This window comes from Bidens hawaiensis, unplaced genomic scaffold, assembly GCF_021521415.1.
Source record: "Bidens hawaiensis isolate Kalapana, Puna unplaced genomic scaffold, B.hawaiensis_p1.1 tig00038061_1, whole genome shotgun sequence".
Taxonomy (NCBI): domain Eukaryota; kingdom Viridiplantae; phylum Streptophyta; class Magnoliopsida; order Asterales; family Asteraceae; genus Bidens; species Bidens hawaiensis.
The window spans coordinates 75,920-98,918 of record NW_027496663.1 but is presented as its reverse complement, the minus strand read 5'-3'; the positions used below and the strand labels follow the sequence as shown (position 1 = coordinate 98,918).

The window sequence follows — 22,999 nt, the reverse complement described above, 5'->3', positions numbered from 1 at the left end:
CTGAGTAAGAGCTCTGAGACAGAATTTAAACCGTTCATTATTAGTTTGACGCTCCAGAAATTTGAATACAGAACCACCACAAGATGAAACCCTTAAGGGAAACAGCACAATTCAAGTATTAACTAGTTTGTTATGAGAGAAGTAAATAATATCAAGAGGTGAACAATAATCAAGTCTGGACATGAATATGAATTACTTTCCAAGAAACTACGTACATAGTATGCGTATGCATCAAGATTCAAGGATAGATAAAATATCACAAAGTCAAACTTACGTGTAGCACTTAATTAATCAGCAAGTTTCCATCCCTTTTTCCTAATGGCATACAAGTCAAAATTGATTATTTTCACCACATTAATATTGACTGGTTCAAAGTTCTTATACGTATAAATAAATTAATATATCACCCATTTTGTATTCGATTATCAGGCCAGTGTTAAAGCCATGGCTAGGTTGGTAAGCCTTGAGAGCGGTGAAGGAGGAGGGATATTTATGTTTGAAGGCTCACATGTTGTGCATGATTGTTGTGTCCATGTCTGTTATGTCTATGGTAATCTTTGCATGTGCTGACTCTAATGATAAGAAGTCTCGTAAGAAACGTCATCAAGATGCTGGTGGTGGTGATGTTGATTGTGGAGACTGTGATTGCTTTGGAGGAGGCGATGGAGGAGGTGGTCACGATGGAGGTGGTCATGGCCACAACGGAGATGGCCATGGAGGTGGTGGTTGTGGGGGAGGTGGAGGTGGCGGCGGCTGTGGGGGAGGAGGTGGAGGTGGTGGTTGTTAAGTATATAGAAGATATTAATGAATAATGGTTTTGTTATACAGCATATTAGTTTGTTTATTAATTGTGAAAAAAGATGAGTGTATCTGTAATAAATTTAATTTGAAATTTTTATTTGTTTTTTATTAATTAATTTGATATACATATAAACAACTTAAACTGCAATGTATTCCTTGTAATTGTTTTTTTTCTGTGAACATACAATTAAAGGAAACACATGGAATGGAAGTCTTTGGACAGAAGTTAGAAGCATGCTTCACAGATATTTTGTGTTCCATAGATTACTCGTCTATGCATGATACTCCCTCCGTCTTCCTTTAAGTGTCATGGTTTGGAAAACACAAAGTTCAAGGTAGATTGAATTATAACATTTTTTGTTTACCAAATGACAATAATACACTTGTAAATTAGGTCCATTAATATTGTTTATTAATATTAGTTGTGTGTTTTAAGGGTAAACTTGGAAACTGGCTAATAAATTTTGAAAGTGGACATTTGTAATGGGACAAACAGAAAAGGAAATATAGACACTTTTAATGGGACGTAGTGAGTATTTTTTAAAAAGATAATCATGTAGTTTCCGTGTCAACCTGGAAATATCTGTGTCGTCTCAATCAGTATTATTTGTGTCATGTTCAATTGATTAGTTGTCTGACACGATTCCTGGTTCGTGTGTCCTATTGGGGTTCAACCAGCCAACCTACATGACCTGTTTAACTGCCCTAAATCAATATAGCTTCTTTTAGATTCTCATCATCGTACATGGGTCTCTCTTTGACCATGTAGTTCAATATCATCAATACGAGAGTAAGATAAGGAGGTCCATTGTCTTTTCCCCTCTTTAATATTGCCATGGAAGGGCTTAATTAACATAATGATGCATGGGGTGTTGGATAAAGGCATCTATAATGGTGTTGCCGTTGCCCTTCCTAACAATGGACCGATAATTTCGCATCTCATGTATGCTTATGGTGACCAAGATTTCGTGATTTTCTGTCGAACATATTCCAAGAGAGCTCGGATTGAACAGTTATTGTTATTAGAGCTTTCATATGAGTTGCTCACTCAACGAGCACGAGATTTTGAGTAATGTTTGCTGAGGAATGGTCTCTAGCAAACATGCAGTTTCAAGTTTGAAGGTGAACCTACATATATAAAAGCAATCTCTATGCATGGTGTATGCATTGAAGAGGCCGGTGGAAGTCACAAGGCTAGCTAAAACCTTAAATCCGATCATCATGTCTTTGTATTGTGCTCAATAGCGTAAAATTCTTGAAACGGTTATAGGCTTGGTGTGGTTTCAGCTTGGCAGAGAAGAGCTCAGTTAACCTACATATCCTGTGAACTTGCATCTGAAATCACATATCCATCGCTTCAAAATAACAATTTGATAATTAATCAAAAGTGTATCATTAGCTCATATAAACAAATCAAAGTATATCTACATATGATAAGTAATTAATATGTAATCAGTCTGAAACTCATAATTTTTAATACTTTTTCACACACACGCTCCGCTCCATCTATTCGATATATTCATATCAAGACGTATTTCCGACTTGCAAATATCTTCACCAAACCACTTCGAAAAGCACATATAATATTTTATATGTATGTAGCAAGTTTAGTCTGATTAACATATATGTTCCAACTTAAGTAGAAATGACCTAACCAGGACTGGGAGTTCACCACCGTTATATTCATTAAGATGTTTCTCGTCACCTTGTAGGAAAATCCTACCATTTTCACTAAATCTAATGTTCTCACTGCATAACTTATTCTTTGTCATAATGACCATAAACCGTAAATTTATTTTAAACTTATATTGGGTTGTGATATTTCAAATCACAAAATTATTATAGTACGTCACATGATGATGTTAAATAATTTAACACAATTTGTCAAATATGACACTTGCTTTGGAATAACAAGCTAATGAAATTATAAACTTGTTGCCCGACGTTTTTATTAGTTTATTTGGGTTTCAAGTACTTTGCATTCTATAGGTGTAATATAGGGCGTTTTCTATTATTTCGAGAGTTATATTTCTAACTTTAGTTTTTATATGATGACGAATAATTAATGAACATATATACCGGAGGGTATCGAGAATTTGAGTCATTCTTCTATCCCCTAGCTTTCTTCTCTAAGACGGTTCAAACCCTATTAAAACTCTTTTGTTCTAAGATAAGTTAATGATCAAAAGATGAGCAATGATCAAGTCAGAACATTAATTCGTAGTTACATTCCAAGAAACTATACGTAGTATACACCAAGGATGAAAGTTCTATCACAAAATCAAACTTACGTACGTGTATCACTTAATTGATCAAGATTCCATGCCTGCTCCTAATGACATGCAAGTTTAAATTGATCATTTTCATCACAGTAAATGACTCAGATTTGACTGGTTCAAAATTCTTATAGGTACATAAATATATGGAAAGGAACAAACTCAAATTAAATGTTGCATAAGCTTGTAAATGTTGAATTTAAGTTTTAAAAAAAGAATTGTGCATATGACATAGGTTGAGTGATATTGGAAAAGTTGATGATGTGATGAATGGTGAAAAATGGATAAAGAGGAGTTAGTAATTAAACATTTGGTTTTAAAGTAATATATTAATTATATATTATATTGTTCCCGGTGCTTCAATGTACAAATCTGGACCATTCAAAGTCCATTAAAACCTTGTAGAAGCAGCGGTTGTGGTTACCCTATTTCGCTTGAAGTTGAATTCCATCATCGCTCTCCTGCCTCAACCATTTTCTCTCATGGCTACAGGTAATGCCAATTATTAATTCGAAATTTGGAGTCTATTAGGTTTATGTATGTTTTTACTTTTGATTTCCAATTTGTATCTTCTCCCCCCCTAAACAGAGTTTGTGATCACAATTCTCGGTTAGCCATCGTCGACACCAAGTTTTCCTGGTGAATTTTGTTGATCATATCTCCAATGGGATTAGTGATTGGATGAGTTTGTTTTGATTTCATCCGCATGTGTTTCCGTAATCAGATAACAAGTGTTTTGGTGTGTAATTCCTAAATGCCTATTTTATGCCCACCATGTGTTCGATAAAAGCTCCTATGGGTTATTTAGTTCAAGGCTTGTTGTTTTTGAAAATTATAACTGACATGTGATGACTTGTTACGGGGAAAGAAAAAGCTAGGATATTGAGGCATGTATGTAAATCACATTTGGTTCATGCTACTAATAAAACCCCGTAGTCCGTGGAGATTTTACCATTATACCCTGATTTTGAACTGTAAGGACTTGTGATTATTGTTGAATATACTATTGACCCTTCCTAATTTATAAACAAGTGGAGTAATCAGCTTGCTATTGCAACCTTTGATGTTGTTCCAACTGCTAATTTTGAAATTATAATAAGATGAACAAGCAGGTTTGTGATGCCCATGAGTGGTATAATCTTGTATATTTTTTAAAGATTTAGAAGTTCGATTATCATGTATTGTTTAAAATTCAACCTTTTTTATTAATTTGCAGGTGATAATGTAATGTTTTGTGGCAAGAACCTTGGCTTCACGTAAACCGGACAAATGTTTAGCTTATATGGTTCCTTCGTTAGTGAGGTAAATATATTTTTCTGTTAACTTTATTCCAATTATTTTGTTTTGTTTTTCTTTTTAAATCGTAGTAAATATGATAATTGCAGTTTTCAAGGATGTTTATGATGAAAACAAAGATGTTCTTCATTATAATGTCCATGTATCTTTCTTACATATGAACCTCTTAAAGGCTCAATTTGATGGAAACGTGATACATCCTCTCTTGAGTATCATTTGCAAATTGATGGAAACATGACTACATCCTCTCTTGAGTATCATTTGCAAATTCTTTTGTTGTGCTCCTACCAACCATACAAGATTGCAAGGTATCACATTTGAATTATTTTGTTTTCATTCCATGTATTTATGTCAAACAAAATGGGGTTGGGCGAGTCAGACCAGGTAATGGTTCTCAACAGGCCGATTCAAAAGGGGTAATTTTGGTTTAGGTAAGGATAGCTTTTGGTCAAACAGTTGGTTTTAAATATGTTTTCTGATAATTAATCTTTATTTCAGTTTTACTTTCGAGTTCTAACTTACTGGTTTTCAGCAGCGTTTCACTCCCCGCGCCGGTTCACACGCCCAATGCCGAGTGGGCGCCCGACGCTGATTATGCGTCTGACTCCAGGTTGTGACATTGAATATGTTTAGAAGTTCTTATCCTTTATCTCAATTTATTCATTGATTATGCCCGAATGGAATACACCATTTTCACCAGTTTGAAAAAATAATAACCACCTACTATGACCCATTTGAAAAATAACACCAACCCATTGTTACCCGTTGCATTCTGACTTTCTGATATTAATGCATTTTAAGTTTGTTTATTACATCTGTAATTATGTTTTGTAATTATGTTTTGGTAAGTATATTATGTATTATGTTGTGAATTTCAAGTGAAAGGAGCTTTAGTAATTGATATGTTCCTTGGATCTGATCTCGTATTTCATGATAGGCGGATTCCAATTCTTGTAAGTATTCTTAAATTAAATTCATATCTTGTGTATTAATTGTTGATTAATATAAAAAATAACAAAATATTCTAATCATTTCTTATTTTAATGGTGTTTGCCTCTTGATCTGCAGGCCTTATATATGTGGAGTTGTTCGAAGGCTGAGTTTCTCTGCACCAAGTCTTGTCAATGAACTTAATCTAAAGGTGACTAAAGATGGTTTTTGACAATTGTTTTATATATTCAAAATCTGTAAACTATTGTAACCGGCAATTATAAATTCTAATTCAATTTATTTTTATGTTATTTACAATAAAAAAGATGGTTCATTTTATTGTCGTTTTTTTCATTTGACGGGGATTCAAGAAAATAAAAGCTACCATTCTCTGAATTAAGAACATAGTTTAATATAGATTAAATAAAAAAACTAAAGTTTTATGACTTAAAAATAAAAAACAAGAAATGTTTCAACATTCGTTGATATAAAGGTAAATTTTTTCATTATGACAGTTTATAGTTTGAATTTATTTTAATTCAAAGGGGGTTTAGATTGAAAAGACTCACCTTTTCTTTTTTTGGGTTGAAACAGAGCAATCGCGTTGACTTGGAAATGCTTATTCCAAGGCCGGCCCATAGGGGTGGCATGGTGGTCGACGGCCACAGGCCCGACACCCCGTTAGGCCCGAAACTTTTTTTTTAAAAAAAATATATATTTATTTTTATTAAAAGCAATATGTATATTTAATGTTTAAATCTAATTACATGATCACTAACTTGGTTTAGTGGCAAAGAGGTATTACTCTCAATCTAAAGGTCATGGGTTTAAGACTCATTTGAGACATGTCTAATCCTATTTTTATATAAAAATTCTTTGCATAACCCAAATTATAACCAAACAAACCTATATATAAATTTAATTGTTTAAACCAACAAAATACTCCTTTTTAATTAAGGCCCAAAAAATATTTCGCATTCGGCCCAAAAAAATTTTCGGTTTCTCGGAGCCGGGCCTGGCTTATTCTTTACTAAACAACCCCTCCACCAGACGGGTATAAAACTAGTTTTTATTGGTTGCGTTGGAAAATATATGAAACTAGAATAAAACAATGCCAGTTTTCATATTAATCTAGTGTATTCATTGGTTTTTCTTAATGATAACTTAGTATAATCTCCACGTTAACATGTTTACTACCTTTAAAATTAAAATCAAAATTACGTAGAATTCAAAGTCAACCCTGGTGAAGTCTCCATGCCTTTTCCTAGTGGCGTGCATACAAGTCAAATTTGATTACTTTCAACACAAGTAACTGACTCCATGGTTTGGTCAAACTTCCTACACATATAAATTACAATATGCCAAGAACAAACTCAAACTCGAGCGATAGTTGCACTAACCATCGTGTTCCTTTTGCATTCGACTAAGAGTTATCATCGCCATGGCTCGGTTAATTAGTTTTGATAGCGGTGGAGGAGGAGGGGTTTTTAAGTTTGAAGGTTCACATGTTGTGTTCATGTTATGCATGATTGTTGTGTCTCTGTCTGTTTTCTCTATGATCATATTTGCATGTGCCGACTCTAATGATCATAATTCTCATAAGAAACGTCGTCACCATGGTCGTTCTTCAGGTGGTTTCTTTGTTGGTGGCGGTGGTGGAGGTGGTTGTGGGGGAGGCAGTGGGGGAGGAGGAGGTTGTGGTGGAGGTGGAGGCGGAGGTGGTGGCTGTTAATTAAAGAGAAGAAAATGAATACGAAAATTTAGAACCAAATTACATTAAAAAAAACTATGTACGAGAAACGTATGATTACGATTCACTTGTTTCAAATACGCAAATACTACGTGCAAATGCTTATAGTTTTTACCTTTTGTGATGCTCCATGTAAAGTTATTTTGGTATTTTATGTGTTTCATGTGTTATAATACTTATAAATATTATTTGAAAGTTATTATTATGCACTAAGGTTGTTTACCATGGAAAGTGCCACGTCATCGTCAAGTGGCCATTGGGGGCTTTAAAGTCCCTCCACTATGGGGCCCCACCAAAACCACCCCCTTACCGCCGTTCTTCACATCGCCCACCATTTACCTCCCCTAGCTAGGCATTGTTCCCCCAACACCGCCCCTAAGCAGTTCCCCTTTACCGCCCATAACGAGGAGTCTAAGCAAACCCTTAGGAAAGGCTATGTCGCCATGTTGGACTGTCGGGCCCATGGGCCAATAGCGAATAATACATATATGTATACGATTAACGCTCTTCCTTAAATTGGAGCATATATGATAATTATGTCCAAGTTGAAACATATAAAATGTCTTTTCGCTTATCATTGTGTCTTTTTTCGTCATTGTGTCTTTTCGCACACAATTGTGTCTTTTCGTTTATCATTATGTCTTTTATCGCCATTGTGTCTTTCCGCATACCATTGTGTCTTTTCGTTTAACATTGTGTCTTTTTTCGTCATTGTGTTTTTTCGCACACTATTGTGTCTTTTCGCTCATCATTGTGACTTTTTTCGTCATTGTGTTTTTCCGCACACCATTGTGTCTTTTCGCTTATCATTGTCTTTTTTCGTCATTGTGTCTTTTCGCTTATCATTGTGTCTTTTTTCGCCATTGTGTCTTTTCGCTTATCATTGTGTCTTTTTTCGTCATTGTGTCTTTTCGCACACCGTTGTGTCTTTTCACACACCATTGTGTCTTTTTGCTTATCATTGTGTCTTTTTTCACCATTGTGTCTTTTTTCGTCATTGCGTCTTTTCGCACACCATTGTGTCTTTTCGCTTATCATTATGTCTTTTTTTTTGTCACTGTGTCTTTTCGCACACCATTGTGTCTTTAACTTGAAACGTAAAACACAATGGTGAATACGTATAACACAATGACCTAAAACGTAAAAAACAATGATGAATATGTATAACACAATGACCTAAAACGTAAGACACAATGGTGAATACGTATACCACAATGGCCTAAAACGTAAGACACAATGGTGAATATAATGACTTGAAATGTAAATACAATGGAAACAACATATTACACAATGACACAATTAACAAAAAAAAACACAATTAAAAAACCCATTAATTTTTTTTAGTTTTATATAACAATATGATACTCATATTAAAGAATAAAAAACGCTTATTATTATGGTGAATTTTTTTTTAAAAATAATGTCGTATGAAAAAGTTATGGACATTTTAAAATGATTGATGAATTGACATGTGCCTTGCATGTGGAGAGAGAAAGTCAACAAATGTGTGTTATTACCTTTATGCCATTTCCATCAATTTTTATTTATTAAATTAATCTCAGCCATTTAAATCTAAGATACACGGACATGATTCCTTCTCACCATTCTCATTTTTGTTGTCCTTTGTATTTTAACTTTACCCACATAAATACAATACATATAAAATCTGTGACAACTTTCATTCTTAAATTATTTTCAGTTACGTACTATGTAAAATTATCTAATATATATAAATGGAAAGTTTGGTGTCGCTAAGCAGTCGTTGGGCCACTTTGCGGCACCTTACTTGCCCATATCATTTTGTTTTTTTTCTTGTTTGGTACCGTATCGAGCATAACAGAAGCTAATCAAATGACAATTTTGTTTCTTGTTTTGTTTGTTTTAATTTCGATATCATAACAAACGTGATGAAAACCAGTCAAATTCGCATAGACTTAACGTCTCAACACCCGGGACCGACAATGTTCAATTTTACCAATGTCCGAGTTTACCGACCGACATCATGACCCCATTGCTCCACTCAATTTTTATATTTGTTCATTTTTTTAGCTCCGGCACCGTAACAAACATAGCCGAAACCGACCGAATTTGTGTTCAGTTACCGCCTCAGTGTCCGGGAACGACACTTATCACCGTCCGAGTTTACCAACCAAACAAACGTCGTTTTTAATAATTTATTTTTTCATATGTTAATTTGACGAATATATTTTTTTGGACGCTAAGGTTTTACCGATGATGCTTATAACATAAAGAACGTAAACGCTACTAACTGAATTCGCTTCAACCCACTGACGCAACGCTCAGGCTTTACAAACTCTCGAGTTTTTACCAACACCCACGTTTCAATGTTAAGTTTTTACCAATTGCCCCGACGCAACGCGCCGGATGAAAATCTAGTTTGATATAAAAAAGTCCATGTTTATATCTACCCGTTGACCTATAACCCGACCCGTGAACCCAGACCCATCCATTATTTGTATAAAATATCTTACTACACGACCGTTACCTTTCACCGCCATTTTTCAATTCCGCATAAATCAAGCAAGCAAACCACACGCGGAGCAATCAGTGCTTGAATCTTCATCTGGTAGGTGAGATTTTTATAATTATCATTGTTTATATCTAACGAACTTCACTGTTATGTAAAAAAAATCGGATTCAAAACCTAAATTGCAGTATCGATCGATCGTCAGGTTGTTTAAACCCTAAATTTCGAATCGTGTTACTGTAGTTTATCACTTTATCGTATAGTATCATTTAGGTTTGTTTAAGGCTACACTGTGATTATTTTGCAGGTTTTTGTGATTGATTGCGATAGTATAGTTTTACACGCAGCGTCGGACTTGTTTCGTGAGCTGTTCTAGTCATTTTGAGGTGAATTTCGTCTTCGATTCAGATTTGCTATCCTTTTCTGTTTCGTTTTAGTTTTAGTCGTCTGTAGACTGTTTAATTCAACGTATTGACTATCACGTATTGCTTGAAGGAAGAGTGAGAAATAGATTGAGTATTGCTAAATTTTCGATAGGAAACTTGAATTTGTTTTGCTAATGCTCAATGACATGTAGTTTAGGCCTTAGCTTAGCTGAAGCAGAAGATGATTGATTACATTGTGTATAAATAGCTTCAGTATGTATTATGTAATTTTACTATTTGTTAAGTTTATGACGTTATGTGTCTATAAAACTTCTATTTCTGCTGCTAATTTCCAGCTAAGCATGTGAAAATTAAAAAAAAAATAGTGTAAAGTTTTAGGTTAGCTGAATCAGAAGATGATTATATTTTTGTATTAATTGCTTCAGTATGTATTATGCAATTTTACTATTGCTAAAGTTTATGCAATTTTACTATTGCTAAAGTTTATGCAATTATGTGCCTATAAAACTTCTATATCTGCTGCTAAGTGCTAATTTCCAGTTAAGCATGTGAAAAATAAAATTCATGTTGATTTCTTTTCATTCATTTATCAGAAGCAGGATGTCCTTCATTTTCATATTCCACAAATGGCAGTGCAGGGCATAAAATGACAACAAAAGCTTTGTTTTATATGTTGCATCTTTTTATAGAAATGTTTTAGATATACCGAGGCTTATTAGACTAAATAGTTTCATAGCACTTATAGAGATTTCCATAATATAGTAACTTAGAGCTTCCTAAGGCTGTTTAGATGCTTGAAAATGTTTCACTGTTGATACCTATCATCATGATGTTCACAGGTTAGGATCATGGACCATTTTTTTCTTAAAAGCCCTCTAATTTTGTTCTTAAATGCTACCACACAATGAAAGTATCCTTAAACAGTTCGTTCTTTTTCTGAATCATTTTTCTCGCTGTCACAAGGCAACTTTTTGATTAATAATACTAATGCAGACATTGTCTTGATGCTTATGTACTAAAAAGGTTGAACTATAATGCATTGTGTGCATATTGCTTTTAAGTAGCTAGCTGTTAGTATCAATCACAACTGTTCAATGTGTGTTATCTGTAGCTATAGTTACAGTCTTTATTTTACTTATTCAGTGGATTTTCCAGTTTGGCAGCAGAATTGTTGTGATCGGGTCTTACAATGAGTGCTAAGGTGTATAAAACTATTTGTAGATAATTGCAAACACTGCAATGAGATGCAACGCGTGCTGGCGGGAGCTGGAAGGAAGAGCTATATCCACCACTTGTGGCCATATCTTATGTATCCTTAATTTATAACCTTCTTTAAACTGCATTCGCTTACTAAATTATACTTCTTTGTCACTAGCAAATGACAATTATTTTTTCTTTTTTGGGCATTATAAGGCAACGAAGACGTGATGGAGCTTGCCCTATCTATGATCAAGTTCTTTCTAAAAGGTACATGTTTTACTATTTGAGTCTATTAACCCTGAAGGCTGAAAACATATATCTTTAACCATTTAGATGCATCATTTGTACCCTGGTTGTTATTGACTTAATGCGTGCTTTTGCTTTCAGTCTCATGAGACCTGTGGATATTAACCCAAATGATGAATGGATAAATGTAAGAACACACATCTGGAATAGTTTATTGTAAATATACTTTTTTTCAGTATTTTGTCACTAGGGATGTGAATATATTACACAACACGTTCTAGCATGAATTTCGTGAGTTTGGTTTTAGTCTAAATGTGTTCGGGTCAAACCTGTGAGCATGGTGTCTTGTAAGTTTAAACGTAATTGTTTTACATACAATTGTATTTTTGGCTGTAATTTATAACTTATGAGTATTAATATGCAGAACTTAAATAAAACATGTGGTAAACAAGTCATGTTCGTGTCAACCCACAAAATAAACTCGTGTTCACATTCACTTGTTTGACCTGTGAACAAGACCCATTTGACAGTTAACATCCATAACTGTCACAAATCACAATATCCACGTTGCTTTTCCTTAACTAAATATTAATTTTAGCATTCATATCTTTGTAGCACGTGTTCTTCTTAAATTTTTTCACACTTTTTACTGCAGATGGCTATGACTGGCATATCTCCACATATTTGTATCCTATTAACTTTAATTATTAAAAGTTACATTAATTATGCATCTATTTCTCCATTATAACATATCTTTCCTTTAACACACATCAAGTAATGAAGAGTTCACTCAAAAGCATCATGTTCTACATTGGACAAAAAGAACTTGAAATGCAATACAAAATGAACCGAATAGTAGCCCAATGCAGACAAAAATGTGAAACAATGCAAGAAAAATTCACAGAAAAAATGGAGCAAGTGCATACAGCATATCAGAAAATGGCCAAACGGTGCCAGCTGGCAGAACAAGAAAACGAGAATCTATCTAAATATAAGCAAGAGCTCCAAGAAAAATTCTCTGAAAAATCCAGGTTGTACTAAATATAAGCACACATCCACACGAACACACAGACATGCACTAACATTAAGATTAAACATGACAGAATGAAAAGATGGATACATAAAAAACCACAAACAAGAAAGTAGTACTTAGTTTCTTATTTAAGTAACTTTGTGAGGAAATAAGGTTGTATAGAAAGCAATGTATCTTAACTAGCTACGGAACTTCAATGAGAGATCTTGAACCCAAAACCGGAGTTATTCTATAATCATTAAAGCCATCGTCAAGGAAGAGCTTTGCCCAATCTTTTTTCGCTTCTCTCACGTCCGGTTATATTAGCCATCATAAGCATATCAAAGTATAGCTCAGAGTCAAGTAATTCATTCACACCTTCGTCAACCTTCACGACCATATCGATGATTACTAGTTTTCCTCCATTTTCCTTGCTTGGAATCGCCACTTTGCAGTTCTTCAATATCCTCATCATTCCAATCATGCAAAATCCACTTATAAATAAAAAATTTGATGTCAAAATTTCTTGTACACACATTGCCAATGTAAATTACAACGTAAGTCATCAACATTTCACAAATTAGTCACAACATTTGCTACTGTTATTTTTAGACCACCATTTTGGTCACAAATCGATCATAAAAAGCAATTTGCAACCGAAAAGACGATACACTGCAATCAGTTATGATCTATCACAAACTAAATAAAAAACGTAAAATAGAAAAAGAAAACATGTATTACTTGAATTTGATAAAGGTCAAACAACATTAGTAGACCGGTTGCTTGACCATCCAATGCTTAGTTAAGGTAACTTGTAACTTGACTTAGGTTGTTTTCAGTTAATAAAATAAAATATTCAAAAGTATACCTTAAGCAAAATTGCGTTAGCATTGGGAAGGACTTCAAACATGTCTCCACCAACATAACTCAAGTTGTTACTTCCAACCAAACCATTAACCACATGAGGAACATCAAAACTGATACAATTAATATCAGGAAAAGCTTTCGCGATAGCTTTAGCAACTGTCCCCGTACCACCCCCAACATCAACAATCGAATATAACCCTTCGAAAACACTACCACAACGTTCAAGAACAACGCCTATAACAAGCCTCGCGTCACTAGCCATTGCTTCATTAATAACTAACCAAGCCTCGGCTCTTGGCCTAACACATCCCAAAAAAACATCATGAGATGTGTAAAAGGGGGGTCACTTCATCATTTTGGAAGCACTTGGTCATATGTTGCCGTGGATCCAACAATAATGGATCCAAAATGGCTAGCACCAACTGCCTATGGCTTAAGGGGTCATCCTTTAGATGCAATCGACAAGCAAGAGCTAGCACATAGCCTTCACCTTCCTCCTCATCACGTCCTCCAGTTGTCGATACACGTTGTTTCACGAAGAAACCAGAGTGAACAAGGATGTGCATAAGGCGATACACAAATTGAGTTCTCTCCGGTTTTATTGGGAGGGCTTCAACAAACTCGGAGAGTAACATTGGTGAACCGTGGGCATCGATGATATCTGGTATTTGTAGCTGAATTGCGCATTTGAGTGACATGGACTTTATAAAACTGAAGATGTGATTCCATATGTGTGTTTGAGAACAAAGTAAGTTTTTAGATAACTCATCATTTTGCAATGCCATCTCTTTGGTCTTATGATCTAGTTTGAGAGACAATTTGACATGTTGAAACGTTACATACCTTCTCAATTTATAGAAACAAATTTGAAGATATACGCTTTGAAGTTGAACATTTTTATTTTTTATTCATATGTTATATATCATCCACCATTATTTGAAAATATAACCCTGTAATAAACTACAAGACATTATTGACGTCAAACTATTTCCATCATTTATGGACCATCCGAATCATATTAGATTTGAGTTTATGACTTCTACAACTCTACACTATTGTCCATATACTTTTCTTTGTTTGCTTTCCATGTCACGAAATCAAGTAATGTGGATTGCCACCCACAATTTTGATTGTAAAATCGATCAATATTGAAAAGCTACGTGCAGAAATGATAGGAAAGATTTGATTGAGAGTATATAAAAGTTATTTACATGTGGAAATCTATACTTTTAGGGCACGGAAATTTGACACCGTGGATACGTTATCCTGACATATGTTCTTGGATCAGTTATCCTTAGACAGATCATGTCACGATCAGTGGTCCTCAGTAATTGGTATTATCAACAATTATTTCTTGTGTGTAGGTTGTTATTTAATAAGTATCACGGCGCCAAGACTTATTCCACCGGATATCTCGCTATTGAACTTGTCAAACACGTGCTCAAAGTCGTGGATGAAGATAGTGAGAACGTGACGCATTTATAGGACTTCTTGTTGTGTCACAAATAACTGAGTACTGAGGATATGTTATTCTTGAAGACGTGTCTGGGTCAATTATCCTTCTGAAGAGTTCCAGAGCTATGTCAGGATCATGGATCCTCGGTATTTGGTGATGTTAACGGTTGTTTCTCATATGAATGTTGATATTTATCAACATTAACGGCTCCTAGACTTATTCTTCCACTTATTTCGCTACTGGACTTCTATGGCACGTGATCAAAGTGATGGGAGTGGCTAGTGGAGGACTTACGGATTTTTAGGAGTTATTGTTAGTTAGTTATTTTATTTTTTCTTTATAAATATTTGAGTTGTGATCAACCCTAGGACACACACGGTTCACTAGTTTACCACTACAGATTATAGCTCACAAATTCTCTGTAATCTCACACACACTTAGCTCGATTGTAATCGTTGATCAACAACCCCAACACTTGTAACCACCTTTTTACCATTAATAAACTTGACGGTGATAGTTTTCACCGTCCGGGGTTTTTTGTGCCGGAGATCACGATAATCACATACTCATCGACCAAAGGTTACCTTGTTGATCCTTGACCGAAAGGACTTAATCAACGATTACTTAGTTAATCCTTGATTGAAGAGATTCGACCAAAGATTACCTTGATAAGTTTTGACCGAAGTAAGACTATCTTGGTTAAGGGCTTTTTCCCTCGTGATCAAACCTTTGTGTTCACCAATATTACGATTGCACACTTGTCATTATCGAGTTAGCACCTTACCTCACTTAACAGATTTGGATACTTGATCCTTAGTAGATTTTTGTCCAAAACAATTTGGCGCCCACCGTGGGGCAATTGGTGCTATAATCCATATTATTCCTATCATTCTCAACTTTTTCATACCCATATCACTATCAATGGCCTCTCAATCAACCTCTGCTTCATCAACCATGCCGGCTACGGTTACTCTCTCATCAAGGACTTTGCCACCGATGCCTCCGCCAATTACGAGAACGCAACGGTCTGCTGCTGCTGGGAGCAAGACGCAACTACCAGTCTTCCAGAGCTCAAAAACCGATGTTGCTGCCCCGGTGGTTAATACTAACAGTGATGTTTCATCTATGTTTTCGCAGGTTAAAACATACATGGAGCAACAGAACAAGACCAACCAGAGGATCCTCCATGAGATAGAAGATCTCAAGAAGAACAAGAGGCCAACAGAGGATCTCACCCCCTGATGCCAAGGATGCTAGATTTCACCAGTCCATAATCCATGGCTCAATTCTCACCAGGATCATCTATCCTTCAACAAGGGTCCATGGGTCAACGGGCCCAAGGATCCTCGCTATTTCAGCAAGGATCATCTATCCTTCCGCAGAGGTCCACGGGTCAACAGGCTCAAGGATTCTCGTTAGATCCGCCAAGGTCGACTAATCTCCAACAAGGATCCATGGCTCAGCAGAATCAAGGATCCTCGTATTATTGGCAAGGATCAACCACCCTTCCACAAGGATCCTATGGTGCCCAACCTCAAGGATCCTTCATTTCGAATCAAGGATCCTTCTTTCCGGATCAAGGATCCTCAGGAGTCCAACATCAACGATCCTCCGAAGTCCATGAAAGAGACATAATCCCCATGCAAACCATAGCCTCTGGAGGACCAACTCTTATGTGACAATCGTCAATTCCAGGTTAACTCCGTTAACTCAACTCCGTCAATTCAAACTTAAGATCACTGAATCTATAACGCACATCTCATTACATTTAAACTAGGGTTTAAATGACGCTTAACACTTACTACATGTGTAGTCTTTCGGGAGTTGCACCGAAACGCAAACGAGTTGACGCAAACGATTGATGAATAAACGAAAAACGTCAAAACAGTAATTATGTGATAATTATATGTTAGACTTATGTGTTATGTGATGACATGGTTATAAACGTTAACTCAAGATGTAAACAAGTTAGTTAAGCTAGGAAAAAAAATACTTAGAAGTGGAGGGGCTAAAGTGTAACATAGTATTCTATAAATACTATGTTATAATAAACCCTAACTCTTATTTTCTTTCTTCAATAATCCCGATCGGAACCCCAAACCCCTCTCCCCTTGGCTGCCGTCCACTTATACACACATATACACCAAGAATTCAAGTGTTTGATTGAAGAATTAGGTGCTAGGAAGGTATAATCGATTATCCTATACATCCTTATTACTTGATTTTGATGTTTAATGGGTTAATTGAAAACCCTAGCTGCCGATTTCATGTGTACATATAACCAATATGATTGTTGTTGATTTGTTAATGATTTGATAACTAGATTGAATATTGCTACACGTTAATTGTTGTGTCTTTGATTTGAGTTCAAACAAAAACCCTAATCATGTATGTAATGTGTAATTGATGTGCATGGATGGTGTTTATGGAGTCTAGAGTGTTATATGAATGCATGATAGTTCATAGATTGTTAATATGTTGAGTTTGGATGCAAACAGTTTCTGGACAGAATGTGTTATTGATGCTTAAGTGACTGTAACGAAGTGTAAATGTGAAAATTGGTTGAGATTATTGGTACTACAGTAAACTAGGTTGAGTCTAGTTTCTATAGAGTATAAATTTGTAATTTTTGGACAAGTAAAGGCTAACTTTTATGATTTTACAAAAACGTTGTGCAAAGCTGAGCTGTTAGACCTGCTGTTAGGTTGTTTTGTAAATGTTATATCTCATGAACTACGAGACCAATTGGGTTGGTTCCACTTCTGGAAGTTGACTCATTGAGTTAGGAACCTAAACCAAGTGGTCTTGCATTTATTGTATTTTTCCTTTAACGGGAATTGCAAATAACATTCTGTTGCGCATGAATTTGACTGTTATGAGTTTGCTGTAATGATTTGATGATTGTGAGAAAACTATGTGGAATAAAAATATAATAAAATATGTTCTGGAAACCTAAGACATATATGCTTCTGTGATGATTTTTGGTAAATTAATTGAGATGCTATGATCGGTGGAATAGTACAATCTTTCAAGTAGAATTTCTGTCTCGGTGAAACTAGCTGCTGAGTTTTGTGAAAATGCATGAAACATGATACTTGCTAATTTATTATCGTGTTTTGACCAAATTGCCCTTGCGGGGAATAATTGCTAATTGATTGTCATAATTTGACCAAATTGCCCTTATGGGGAATAATGGCTAGTTAATTGTCATGATTTGACCAAAATGCCCTACGGGGAGTAATTGCTAGTGATGTACTATATGAATACATGACACGTATATGATTGCTTGCACATATAATGTATCACAAATACACTTGTTAAAGTCACACACGATTCACAAACGAAACACGAAACATGTTATGTGCATAGGTATTATGTGCCGAGTCTAGAGACTCGATAATATTCCGACACTTAGAAAAATCTCTTTGTTGTTTTAGAACGCTAGAGAGAGTTTTTCTGTGACGCGCATCTTGGTGATTTAATTTGGGAATTTCTTCGCAAACAGTGAGTTACACTTTCCCCTTTTAAACTTTTTAAACGCTTTTCACTTGGGGGAGATAACATACTCCGAAACGCATTTAAGATTTTGTTAATATAGATTATATATCACTTGTAAAGACTAAGTGGCAAACGCGTTAACTAAAGTCCTTCATTCACATCGAACTGGTTAATATTTGGATAATAGCGAGTCACTTTTGAGTAGTACTACTGGGTTTGACAAACCCCACCCAACGCTAAACTCGACTGGATGTCGAGCAGGTGTAATCTTGGCTAAACACATACCATGGTCTGGATGACCTGGTGGCAAGGCAAATTGATAAACAGTCAGCTTCGGTGTCGAACACTTAGTAATACTTGCTTTATAGGCTAGCTACCTATAGATATATAATTGACATAACACTATCTGGTAACGCAAAACGCTGTAACGCACAACGCTTAACGCAAAACGCTTAACGCAAAACGCTGAACGCAAACGCTAAACATTTATTTTTATATAACTTGTGAACTCACCAACCTTGTGTTGACACTTTTAGTATGTTATTCTCAGGTAGCTGAGGCGGGCGCGCGGTTTAGGATCATGCATTGCTTGAAACACTTTTAATTATGCAAACTTATTTTAAACTGTTATCATTGGGTTTTTAAGTCGTCCTGCGTGACGCAACATCGGTTTCTATGGTTTTACGCTTCCGCACTTATTTTCATTTAAACGTTTTTATGGTTTGATTATAACTAATGATTCCGATCCTGTTAGTTCACACCCTCTGACGGTAAAACTCCGTTAGTGGATTTTGAGGGTGTGACAGATTGGTATCAGAGCCATTGGTTATAGCGAACTAGAAGCTGCATGCATACTAGACTATAACCGCGACGACCCATTAGTTATAATGATACGCACTGCATAGATTAGTGTAGTCTTGTAATCTTATCTCTTTACCTCTTTCACTCATACGCGCGCATACACGGCTTACCTGTAGGAATGTCGACGCCGCCACCCTCATCATCATCCGATTCGATGACGCATGCTCACGGGAAGGAATCGCAGTTACCTACCGCATCGCCACCCCGAGTAGTCCCGGAACACGAAGCTCCCGCACCGAAGAGGTACCGCCTATCCGGAGGCATATACGAAAACGACGTTAGCTGGGATTGGTACCCTAACATGATTAGACGTATGGTCTATCGCGAGCAAGTTCCCCCGTTACCTCACCCGAACCACCCTACTTATCCCAACACCTACCACCCATAACCGAACCTGTAGAGCGAGTTCTCGCAGCTGTCGTTTCTTGTTTGGAGCGTGATGTGGGTTACAAGCGCTATACGAGAGCGAACGTTTCCGGACTGTTAAAAGACGGAACCGAGACTAAGGAGGAGATTGCCCGCATGGCAGCGGCAATGAAGGAAATGCAAGAGGCTAGTGATCAACAGATGAAGATTATGAGGAAGATGCAAGCCGAGATGATAGACTTGCAAGAGCAACTCCAGGTAGCAAGGACCCGAACAGAGATAACTTTAGAGCGTTGCGATGTCTTACAAATGCAAATTGCTCAAAACGCAGCGGAACCTGAGGCAGAGCCTGAGGCCGAGCCTGAGGCAGAGCCTGAAGAGGAACCTGAAGAAGATCCCGAAGAGGAGCCCGAGGAGGAACCTGAAGAAGAACCGGAGGAAGAACCGGCTGAGGAGGAGGCACACTCATAGGTGTCCTCAGATGATGACATCTAAGGATGATAACACCTAGATGGAAGAAACGCTGGACACGGACGTGGTAACATCAACCTGACTGCAGCAGAACTCCAAACTCTGCTGAATGACCACTCGGCGGCCGCTCTAGCCGCACACGTTCAGAATCAAGCTGGAGGTCCAAGTGGAACGTGTACCTTCAAGAATTACGTTGACTGCAAGCCCAGCTCGTTTAAGGGCACTGAGGGAGCTATAGGCTTCCTGCGTTGGGCTGAGAAGGCCGAGTCGGCCTTTGAGATGTGTAATTGTCCCCCTGCCAGTAGGGTCAAATTCGCTGCTGGAACACTTGAGGATTCTGCCCTCACTTGGTGGAATTCGAACGTACAGATCCTTGGATTGGAACTGGCTAACGCGATGAACTGGGAGGAGTTCAAAAACATGATGCGAGAGGAGTACTGTCCGAGAGTAGAGATTTCAAAGTTAGAGTCAGAATTTTGGTCACCGAAGATGGTGGGCTCAGAAATTGAAGCCTACACTACCCGTTCTCACGAGTTGGCTGTGATGTGTCCGCGGATGGTGGATCCGCCGAGTAAGAGGATTGAGATGTATATTGATGGGTTAGCACCGCATATTCAGGGCATGGTGACGTCTTCCAGACCAGCCACGATTCAACAAGCGATCCGTTTAGCTCACAAACTGACGGATCAAGCAGTGACCCAAGGTGCGCTACCACCTAGGGGTTCAACCGCTAATGCCCGTGACAACCCGAGTAATGACAACAACAGCAACAGCAACCCGAGCAGCGGAAAGAGAAAGTTTGACAACACCAGATCCTCATCCTCGAACCTCCCACAGCAACAGCACTACCGTAAGCCCGAATTCACTCGGAGCTTTAACAATCAGAGTCACAACAACAATAACAACGGTAGCGGGCAGGGTTCGAGCGGATATGCTGGGAAATATCCGAAGTGCAATAGGTGCAACTATCATCATGTTGGCCCGTGTGACCGTGTCAAGTGTCAGAGATGCGGAAAGATGGGTCACCAGGCGAAGGAATGTAGAGGAGACCTTGCGGCAAAGGGTGCTCCTAAACCACCTATGACGACGAAGGGATGTTTCGAATGTGGGCAGGAAGGTCATTTCAGGAAAGATTGTCCCAAGCTGAAACAGAACGACAACAATGGAGGTAATGGAAATGGCAGTAATGGTGGAAGCAATGGCAAAGGAAGAGCTTTTGTAATTGGGTCGGGTCAAGCCCGCAATGATCCGTACGTGGTGACTGGTAAGTTCCCTGTGAACGATTGTTTTGCTTCTGTATTGTTTGACACTGGAGCTGATAGGAGTTTTGTGTCGAAAGCCTTTAGCCAACTCTTAGACTTAACTCCAACTCCGTTAGAAGCTAAGTTTCCTGTTGAATTAGCTGACGGTAAGACTATAGTAACGACTCATGTACTTACGGGATGTAAGTTAAAACTGTCAGGTCATGTCTTTGATATCGACCTTATTCCTTTTACGCTTAGTAGTTTCGATGTCGTGGTCGGCATGGACTTGTTATCCGAGAACCGAGCGGAGATTATATGTCACGATAAAATAGTTCACATTACTACCCCTTCCGGCGAGATCATTTCGGTCCGAGGTGAGAGAAGCGGCATGACCACCAGCGTCATTACCCTCATGAAGGCGCAGAAGTACCTGCGAAAGGGTCATCCGGCAATTTTGGCGCAGATTGTTGAGAAACCCGCGGAGGAGAAGCGAATTGAAGATATACCAGTTGTGCGAGATTTTCCGGAAGTTTTCCCGGAGGATTTGCCCGGACTCCCTCCTGTACGACAAGTCGAATTCCAAATCGAGTTGACCCCCGGTGCAGCACCCATAGCACGAGCCCCGTATCGGCTCGCACCGGCGGAGCTTCAGGAACTGTCCACTCAGTTTCAAGATTTGTTGGATAAGGGTTTTATCCGACCTAGCTCATCGCCATGGGGAGCCCCCGTCTTGTTTGTCCGAAAGAAGGACGGGACTTTCCGCATGTGCATCGACTACCGGGAGTTGAACAAGGTGACGAGAATATCTCATGAATCGAGTATGCAAGGCGTACCTCGACAAGTTTGTGATTGTTTTCATTGATGATATTCTCGTCTACTCCAAGAACAAGGCTGACCATGAAGAACACTTTTGGGTAATTCTGGAGTTATTGAAGAAGGAACAACAGTATGCTAAACTCTCGAAATGTGAGTTTTGGATTCGTGAGGTTCACTTTTTAGAACATGTGATCAACGAGAATGGTATCCATGTCGATCCCGGTAAGGTAGAGGCCATCAAAAACTGGGAAGCACCTAAGACTCCAACTGAGGTGCGGCAATTCCTAGGACTGGCCGGCTACTACCGGCGTTTCATCGAGGGATTTTCAAAGATTGCTCAACCCCTCACCGCTTTGACTCACAAAGGCACTAAGTACAATTGGGGTGACGCGCAAGAATCCGCTTTTCAACTGTTGAAAACCAAACTCTGTAGCGCCCCTATTCTAGCCCTCCCCGAGAGAACGGAAAATTTTGAGGTACACTGTGACGCATCTATACAAGGTCTCGGTTGTGTGCTGATGCAACTCGAGAAGGTTATAGCTTATGCCTCTCGACAACTACGGGTTCACGAGAAGAACTACACGACCCATGATTTGGAACTTGGAGCTGTGGTGTTTGCTCTTAAGATATGGAGGCATTACTTGTACGGTACCAAGTTTACCATTTACACCGACCACAAGAGTCTCCAACATATCTACGATCAGAAGGAGCTGAACATGCGACAGCGTCGTTGGGTCGAGCTGCTTAAAGATTACGATTGTGCCATCAAGTACCACCCTGGCAAGGCCAATGTAGTGGCCGACGCCCTCAGCAGAAAAGAAACAGATAAACCCAGACGAGTGCGAGCATTGCAACTCACGATTCATGCAAACTTACCCGACCAGATTCGCGATGCGCAACTCGAAGCTTTGAAAGATAATAATCTTCCATCGGAACTCATGCGGGGCATGAACAAGCAACTTGAAACCAGATCGGACGGGGTCCGATATTTTGAGAACCGGATTTGGGTTCCACGGTTCGGAGAGTTGAGAACTC

At 37.8% G+C, this 22,999-nt stretch overlaps 1 protein-coding gene, 1 long non-coding RNA gene and 2 pseudogenes across 4 annotated transcripts in view; 3 read left to right on the top strand and 1 right to left on the bottom strand.

The window, feature by feature from the left end:
* The window catches only part of LOC143589953 (heavy metal-associated isoprenylated plant protein 16-like), an 81,682-nt gene that overhangs the window by 29,565 nt on the left and 29,118 nt on the right, over positions 1–22,999 (top strand). The window lies entirely within an intron of this gene.
* On the top strand, positions 3,727–5,120 carry LOC143589958 (uncharacterized). The gene is made up of 3 exons (XR_013145383.1): positions 3,727–4,051; positions 4,110–4,681; positions 4,906–5,120. It is a non-coding gene; the product is annotated as an uncharacterized LOC143589958 (long non-coding RNA).
* LOC143589955 (E3 ubiquitin-protein ligase CCNB1IP1 homolog) lies at positions 10,390–12,414 on the top strand (annotated as a pseudogene). Its single transcript, XR_013145381.1, has 5 exons — positions 10,390–11,284; positions 11,352–11,394; positions 11,515–11,560; positions 12,029–12,059; positions 12,149–12,414. The product of XR_013145381.1 is annotated as an E3 ubiquitin-protein ligase CCNB1IP1 homolog (transcript).
* Positions 12,459–14,037, bottom strand: LOC143589957 (trans-resveratrol di-O-methyltransferase-like; annotated as a pseudogene). The gene is made up of 2 exons (XR_013145382.1): positions 13,254–14,037; positions 12,459–12,879 (listed from the first exon to the last, which is right to left on the bottom strand). The product of XR_013145382.1 is annotated as a trans-resveratrol di-O-methyltransferase-like (transcript).